At 37.2% G+C, this 9,233-nt stretch overlaps 1 pseudogene; it reads right to left on the bottom strand.

The window, feature by feature from the left end:
- Positions 1-5,626: 5,626 nt before the first annotated feature.
- Positions 5,627-8,760, bottom strand: LOC140243278 (uncharacterized; annotated as a pseudogene).
- Between the last annotated feature and the right edge of the window lie 473 nt (positions 8,761-9,233).

Below are 9,233 nucleotides of genomic sequence, written 5' to 3'. Positions count from 1 at the left end.
TACATTGTTACGTCATAATTGAGTTTAAGGATTTTGCACTCATGAAGATAGCGCAAATTTTGAGCTAACAACCGTGCGTGTTGGTATGTATTTTGCGCGGCTGGTAAACGATCAGTTTGATTTGAAAATGTCTATGTCTTACATGCATTTTATGATACATTGTTACGTCATAATTGAGTTTAAGGATTTTGCACTCATGAAGGTAGCGCAAATTATGAGCTAACAACCGTGCGTGTTGGTATGTATTTTGCGCGGCTGGTAAACGATCAGTTTGATTTGAAAATGTCTATGTCTTACTTCTTATGCATTTTATGATGCATTGTTACGTCATAATTGAGTTTAAGGATTTTAAGCTAACAACCGTGCGTGTTGGTTGCTAACCTAGCTCAAACTCTAAGCTGACAACCAGGCGCGTTTCTTTGTTATTATTATTATTTATCTGTGCTGAGCTTCAAATACAAATATCACTGTTACCCTGAGGAAGATCCGTGCAAGGGTCGAAAATTTGGTTTACAAATAAATGAAGTTGGATTCTAATGCATTATGTCAACTTGTTTGTCTTCATCGTCTATATATATATATATATATATATATATAATATATATTTGCAAATGTATCTCCTCGCAGAAAAGAGATTGCACTATTTGACAATGACATGAAAAAATGTTTGATGGGCTCAACAGCTGTTTTTTTTTTTTTTTTTGATAGTATCACTCTTGTGTTATGCTAAAATGGGCTAAATTCATGCATTCATATTCAAATTCCTGCAGGTATCATGAAAGATTCAGAAGATATCCTACATCAAAAGTGGAAAATTGTGCGAGCCGCACCCCTTCACACAGGAGGTAGTCAAACGGATCTATTAAACTACGGACCAATTGGTGTGCTTCTAGTTTTGTCAAGTTATTAATCGACAAGTCTATACATTCTAATGGTCAATGACCTTTTACACTGGTAAGTTAACTGTTGAATGAAATACCAACATGGATTTCGTCTTAATCACTCTACATCCACTGTATTGACAAAAAAAAAAAAAAAAAAAAATCAGGTTTCAGTTGACAATGGCAGTTGACAATGGGGAATGTGTTGCGGCGGTGACCCTAGACTAGGAAAAAACTTTTCATTTAACGCTGCAAGATAACCACGATAACCTTATTGAAAAGTTGATAATTGATATTTGATAATGTTGAGATTTGATAATGTGGCAACTGAGAGGTTAAAACAATAGGGCCTATTTCAAAATGCGGATACAAGTCACAACAGTAGGCCTTACATGGAACCAGTATATAGAAAGGGGCGTACAGCAAGGAAGTATTCTTGGGCTATCTCCCAGAGGCTGTTAAACAATAGAAAGTGTTTTTGTTTGCAGACCACACGTGCTTACATTTTTCTGCTAAGTATCCAAACATTGAAAAAAAATAATGCCGAACATAGAGATTAGTTTTCAAATAATCACTTATATTAATTTTGATTGCAAAAAAAAAAAGAGCCAATTTACTGTTAATTGGAACAAGGCAAAGTCGCGCCAGCCCACATCAATACGGAGCGCAACAAAATACAAATATTCGAGCTATTGACGACTTGAACTCTTACAAAAAATAATTAGCAAGTAAATTTCAATAGCCCATTGTAAGTTTTTTAACCATTCATTTCTTTGTAACAACGTATTGTATCATGTTTTTGTTTTGACTGCCCGTATTTTGTTCACCCTCATGATTAAAACATTTTGTCATTTCGAAATGTTCTCTTTGCCATTCACACTTATTTTTTTGTGTGTATAGATTATTTGTTCAAATATATAATTGTGCTCATCTGTATGATATCTTTAACCATTTTTTTTCCATCCTTACCTGTTCTATCTTTATTTTTTTTTTTCTATATTCTTATCCTCGGCCTTGCTGGAAAGCAGCTTTAAAGCTGATAGCCTTTTTACGGTGTTGACATGAATAAATATCAAATCGACATCAAACTTTCGAATTAACGAGTTGTAACTCATGACGGAAGGACGGATTAATGATCAATTATTGATTAATGTAATGGAGATCAAAACATCAAAGACACCATCCTTATCATTCCGTCTTAAAGATAAGAAATCACTGTAATACAGTGTATTCTACATTGTTGCATTTATAGCACAATTCAAACTATGCGTATTTTTACAAACCTTGGAGATGCATAGGGCATAACGTGATGAAAACAGCAAGATATTCCAGCAGTCTGCAAAGACCAAAATCGCATCCGCCTCTCCACATTGCCGACATGATGATCACTCCCTGTTGAAATCTACTCTCAATGTTTGGTAATTTACTGACTCGACTCTGATGTCAGTTTCCTTGCAATGGTGTCGCTGAACACTAAATCTTGTCCTGCTTGTCATCAACACTTCCTCGTTTTCGTAGTCCAGAGTGCGATAGGCGATCATAGGCAATAAACACTAAGGAAAATTGCAGCTTGTACTTAAGAGAAATGTGCCAGGCTCATGGTAAACATGAAGTACTTGTGGTTTTCACACTTGAAAGTTTTCACAAGTGATAGTTTCGATACTATTTGTGGGTCTTCTTCCGTCAATTATTTCAAAGACAACAGACACATACGGAGTAGACACAAACATCACCATACAAACTTTTAAGCGATATAATTAGCATTTCAGCGGTTCCCAGTTTGTAATCTATTTTAAATGGCATCCTCTATTTCATATTCAGATGGAAGAATCTAATTTCGGTTTCTATATGAATGAACACATCATGATTTCAATTGGATTAGAAAATCTGATATTGTTTGGATTTAACGTATTTTCGAAAAAATGAACAATAAGAGATCACATTCAGCTGGCCGTCGACGTGCACTATATGAGTATAGTGCTAGCAATGGAATGATCATACAAAGATTTCTCAAAATCTTTTCTATTTATATAGGTAGCCTTGTAATACACACGGAAGCTTTACACCAAATACGTGCGCATTCTGAATTTACAGAAGTTGACTTGCACTGTCAGACTTGCACACTCATACATTTTCACTAAAATTCAATGATAAAGTGACTTCGGTTTAAGCGTATACACAAACGACATCCACCTGCACACACACTCCGAAGATCATCACGGATACCAGCCTTATCCCTACCATATTTAATTTTCCCCCTATACGTCATAGTAGTGTAAATATTTCAGTAACGGAGGAGTAATTCATCTATAAGATGAGCCCCATCCAAGTCTTCAGCTGTACACATGGCAGGGGCGGATCCTTTACGACCCCTATGAACTTTGACCTTTGACTTCATGATCAACAATGTAATTGTTACTTTCTTACGTCATTATGAACACACCCTACGGAATTTAGTGAAAATTCGTTTATCAGTTCTCGAGTTATCTTGTAGGGCCTGCACAAACAGACAGACAGAAAGACAGACAGACATACGGACCCGAAAACAAATTTATCCTCACCCGGTTTCACCTATACCGGCGGAGGTGATAAAAGCAGATAAAATGTAACCAAATCAATCATAAAACACAGTTGTACACTGATGGATCACTCATACACGCACTGATCCATCTTGTCGATTTGGATTTGGACAGTCGAGAAATATATACTCCAGCAATTTTCTTTCATTCTCCTCCCCCACCCCTCTCCCATTGCAAAATTCTAGACTTTAAAAAGCATCCCTTTGCTTTTCCTATATTCTTTTATTATTTCTGGTTGAGCTGCTTCTTCTTTGAATATATCTATTCATCCAAACATTAATTACATCGTATATCCTTGTCATTACATCTTCAGGGTAAAGGACTTCTATGAATTCTACACGTTATAACCTCATGAAACAGCAGAGTTTAACTTTTAAGTATTTTACAAACCTTGGAGATACATAGGGTATACAACGTGATGAAAACAGCAAGATACAGTATCCCAGAAGTCTGCAAAGACCAAAATCGCATCCCGCCTCCCCTTATCACTGACATGATGATCATTCCCTGTTGAAATATTAAATACTTCACGGTAACTCTGATGTAACAATTACCTTGCAATGGTAACGCTGTTCCATAATTCTTTCAAGTGATCAACACTTCCTCGTTTTCTTGCGAGTGCGATAGGCCAATAAGCAAATTGTGTCGCTGAACGCTTAACCTTAAAAGGCAATTTCTTGTTTACGTTGGAGTGCCACTTTCAGGCCACTAAGCAACGAAGACTATTATAGGTTCGCGGTATCACCACAAATAGTTATGTATGGTGTTGATCTTGGAAAGTTTTCACAAGTGCAAGTTTCCATGGCCTTGTGGGTTCACTTCTGTCACACGATTATAGTCCTTTCAAAGACTGCAAACACATTGTCTGCAAAGATTGCAAACCTCTCGTCCTCAATACATTATCACGCAAACTTTCAAATAATACATTTCCCGGGTTCCTTGGTTTAGGGCCAGGAAAGCGAAAGGACGACCAAGACTAGGAATAACATTTACAACATTTTGGCGGTGATATAGGGAACTCACTGATTTCGATCACTGCGATGATCTTAACGATCTCCTTGTGTGGAGACTTCGCGACTCGAAAGCCCTTCACAACTAGACCTTTAAAATACCCCGACAACGTCGGTCACAACGTCCGGAGAACAACAGTGACCTCGCCTCGGGCAATAAAATCGCAGGAGAGAGCCAGGGGTACCGTTTTACAGAGACACACCGAAAACCTTCTGTGGGTATACGTTTCCATAACAACCTATCCCTTAAAGGGTGCGAGAGTGTGTGGTTATAATCCATGCACGTGATTGGCTAGCGGTGTGTCTGCTGTGTCATTCTCTTTGGACTATTGTGCATCAAAGGATGTTACTGCTAGCTGTCCAGGTCATGTCGGGATAATTACGCTAGTTTTAATAGGATAGATAATAAGCTATAAGGTAGAATTTGGCTATAAAGTTACCGCGACATCGTCGGAGAAACATTTTGCTGGGACCATTTGAATAACAGAGAAGGTAAAGAAAAAAATGTGAAGACGTTGTCGCGGTAACTCTGGTTTGTAAAGCTCTGTTATAATGGGACCTAAGCTAAGACCAAGAAATGAATTGCGCTCTCACCTATTAAAGGGATCGTACAGTTTTGGTTGAGACCTAATTTCAGGTTTCTAACAGTTTTTGGTGACATAATGAGAAACCTCTTATGAAATATGAAAGAGCATGTAATTCTACGAGGAATTCAACATTATTTTATTTGATATAAAATGGTTTTGAAATGGCTGAGATATCCAAAAAAGAGCAATTGTAATAAAGTGGGGGGGGGGGGTCACACTTTATTACGATCGCTTTGTCTTACATTGTTTTTGGATATTTCAGTCATTCCAAACCCAATTTTCATCAAATAAACTTTCAGTTCCTCTTAAAATGGTATGTTCTGTACTATATCATAAGTGTTTTCTTGGTATCTCGCAAAAAGTTAAAAGCTAATTTTCATCCTCACCAATACTGTAACGTCCCTTTAAGGCGACTCTACACAAGGCAACGTTACCGCGACGTCACTGCGACCTTTCCGATAGGCCCTTCATCTTTTCATTAGCCTTGCGGAGAGTCTCCGGCCGCGACGGGTCTCCCCAAGGTCACGGAGACGTCTCGGAGACTTCACGGACAAAATTAGTGTCTGCGTCTAAGGAGGCGTCGCGGAAACGTGCCCGAGACCAGCTGGAGACTGGAAAAAGTCCGCGGAAAAGTCGAATATAATTAATTCTCTCGCAACTCCCCGGTGTTTGTTTTGTTTGTTTTGTTTTATTTATTTCAATACGGTTTAAAAAAAAACCCACTATCAGCCTCAGGGCTGTTTTTCAGTGAGTCCGTATATATCAACATACATGGTATAAAACAACAAAAGGAAAATACAAAACAAAAATTGCATTCACAAACACGACAAGAAACATTGACAAAACAAAAATACAGTAACAAAGTTTGATAAGGGAAAAAATGTAGATACAAAAAACAAAGGGAAAAAGTAATCTAGACAAAAAAAAATCATACAAATCTGAAAATTATCATATTAAAACGGAGTTTGGAAAATAGTACAATTAATGTCTGACACAAATCTATTCAACTGGGTTTCACATCTGAGATTAATCGGGAGGCCGTTATAAACTTTTGACGCTACATACAATGCGCTGTTTCTCTTGAAATTTGTGTTTGGCTTTGGGAGGGAAACTTTGGATACGTTATTTCTCAGTTGGTAATGTGACAATTTTGTTGTTAATTTAGCAGAAATCTCCCTAGGAACAGGTTTGTGTAGTAGTTTGAAAACCAATATAGCCAGATCTTTTTCTAACTTCACATTCAGACAGTCTATATGTAAGGTTTCATACAGTAGCTTTCGACTATACATACCATTTACTTGTAGGATTATTCTCAGTGCCCTATTCTGAACGACCTGGAGTTTCCGTATGGCGGTAGAATTTGAATGCATCCAAATTGTATTACAGTAGTCAAAATGGGGTTGTATCATGCTTTTGTACAATAAGATCGCGGTATCTAGGTCAATGAATGCGCGTGTGCGTCTTAACACGTGTAAGCTACTCAATGCCTTTGACTTTACATGACTTATTTGTGGAGTCCAAGACAAATGACTTTCGAGAATAACGCCAAGGTATTTACATTCCGAGACAAACTCCAGCTTGCTATTTTCAATAAAGAAGGACACGTTACGAAAACGGGATAATCTCCTTTGTGATCCCATCAGCATAGCTTTGCACTTTTTTACATTCAATAGTAACTCGTTATGGCTCAGCTAGTTCACTACTGAGGTCATCATTCACCTTTCTTTCAATCTCATAGGGGTCTTTAGCTGCTACGTATAGACAAGTATCGTCTGCGTACAGAGATACAGTACAATGATGGACAACACGAGGTAAATCGTTCATGTATAGAATAAATAACAATGGCCCTAGTATACTGCCTTGGGGCACCCCAGATGTGACAAATGATGTGGTCGACGTATGTCCATTTATGATAGTTACTTGCTTACGAAGAGAAAAATAACATTTGAACCATTTTAATACATCATCACTGAAACCGTACAATTTCAGTTTCCTGAGCAAGATATCATGGGAAATCATATCAAATGCTTTTTCTAAGTCCAAGGTTACCAAACCCACAACGTAACCATTGTCTATGGCGGTGCTTATATTTTCATTGAGTTCTAAGAGTGCAAGGCTTGTCGAGTGGTTTGGCCTAAAACCAAATTGATTCGGGCACAAGATATCGTTCTCCGTGAGATATGTGTAAGTCTGCTTAAAACAACTTTTTCAATTACCTTCGATAGGACGGGTAACACAAAAATCGGCCTGTAGTTGCGAGGATCGCAAACATCTCCATTTTTAAACACTGGAGTTATTCGAGCTAATTTCCATTCATCAGGAACATGTCCTTCCATTAATGAGAGATTTATTATGTGTGTCAACGATTTACCAATGCATTCAATTGAGTCCTTAATTACACTGCAAGGAATATAATCAAGTCCTGTTGCTTTATTTCTGGGTATTTCCTTTACTATCTTCGACACATCCTTCTCAGTAACGGGAGTGAAGTAAAATAAAATATCACGTGACATTGGTTTGAGAAATTGCTCAGGATTTGCCTGGAAATCAATCGATGCTTTTCTACATCTTACAGCATCAGCATAATGATTATTCAACACATTTGCTATAATTTTACCATCTGTTATTTCTTCACCAATATTTTACCTTTTGAATATTAGATGTATTCTTGCCTGGTATCAAAAATCGTACTAATTTCCATATAGCACTAGAGTTTCCCTTATTCTTACAAATGCTGTCTACAACATACACACGTTTTGCTGAACGAATCAGAGACGTTACACGGTTTTTAAGTTTTATATATCGCTGCCAATCAGCAGGTACTCCAGATTCTTTGGCTTTATTTTTCATATTATCTCTTTCTCGCATGGTGTCCAGTATTTGTTTATTCATCCATGGAGACTTCTGTTTTCGCACTCTTTTTCCTTTTAACAGGAGCCTGTATATCTAGGGCGGCTTTAAATCTTTCAACCCAATTCTCATAAGCCTTTTCAGTATCATTCATTTCAAGGACATCATTCGCGGAATGCTCCTGCAGATATCTTATCAGTGTATTAACATCAATTTTCTTAACATTACGTGAACAAATATAATTGTGATCTCTTTGCATATGAGGTTTACATTTCCCCCACGTCACTGCAATCATATAATGATCACTCAAACTTACCGGAATAACATTGCAATGTAAGATTTTATCACATGACGCGAGTGCGAGATCGATTTTTGTTGCAGTGTTTTCAGTCACACGTGTGGCCTCAGTAACATTGCTTCAAACTATAATCTTTCATCAATTCGAGTAAACGTTTGCTACTGTGTGATAATTTTCCTGATAATAGATCACAATTGAGATCTCCAATCAAAAGATATTCAATTTGTTGCACTTCGACAGTCTGCAGAACTGTTTCAAACGAATCGAATATATGAGCATATGAGTCGGGGGGTCTATACCATGACATGATTAAAAATGGTTTCTGTTTTTCCAAACTAATTTCAATGCACAATAACTCTAATCCTTCGATGTGCAGATCTTCTCTAATGATGATATTTAACGTCTCACAAATATACATAATTACACCACCGCCTTGTCTATTTCTGTCTCTCCTGGCTATCTTAAAGCCCGGTATTCCTATCTCTTCGTTTCTGTAATTGAATCATCTAGCCTGGTTTCACATAGAGTTAATATATGAATATGTGATTTTTGCATTATGAGTCGAATTTCGTCTATATTTTTAACAAGAGAACAGACATTGAGATGTGCAATATTCATACCAGAATAAGTTTTTAGAGAGTTCAATAAATCACATGACGCTTTAACTTGGTTGAGCTTATTATTTTGACACTGAAGTGTACTATCACAATCTTGACTGTCGTTTGCGCTAAATGGCAATTCATCGTATAAACACATATCACAGAACCAGTCTGAGCTTGAGAGAAAAAAATTCAGATCCAAAGTCGAACACTTCAGGTGAATCCACCTCTTACACCTGAAACACATAACTGCATTTTGATTTGATTTAACTGTTGTATTACATGAGATGCATGGGTATTTTAAGACCATGTTTAGTCCGTCAACTATTTAAATGATCGACACAGGTTTGAGGGGAAAACTTACAGTCTGTCAAGTTTCTCGAGGTCTTTTTCACCGTGTATGGCTACTTTCTTCATGTTTTTCGTGAG

Source organism: Diadema setosum, chromosome 1 (genome assembly GCF_964275005.1).
Source record: "Diadema setosum chromosome 1, eeDiaSeto1, whole genome shotgun sequence".
NCBI lineage: Eukaryota > Metazoa > Echinodermata > Echinoidea > Diadematoida > Diadematidae > Diadema > Diadema setosum.
The sequence above is the reverse complement of the archived record's forward strand: the minus strand, read 5'-3'. Positions and strand labels throughout refer to the sequence as shown.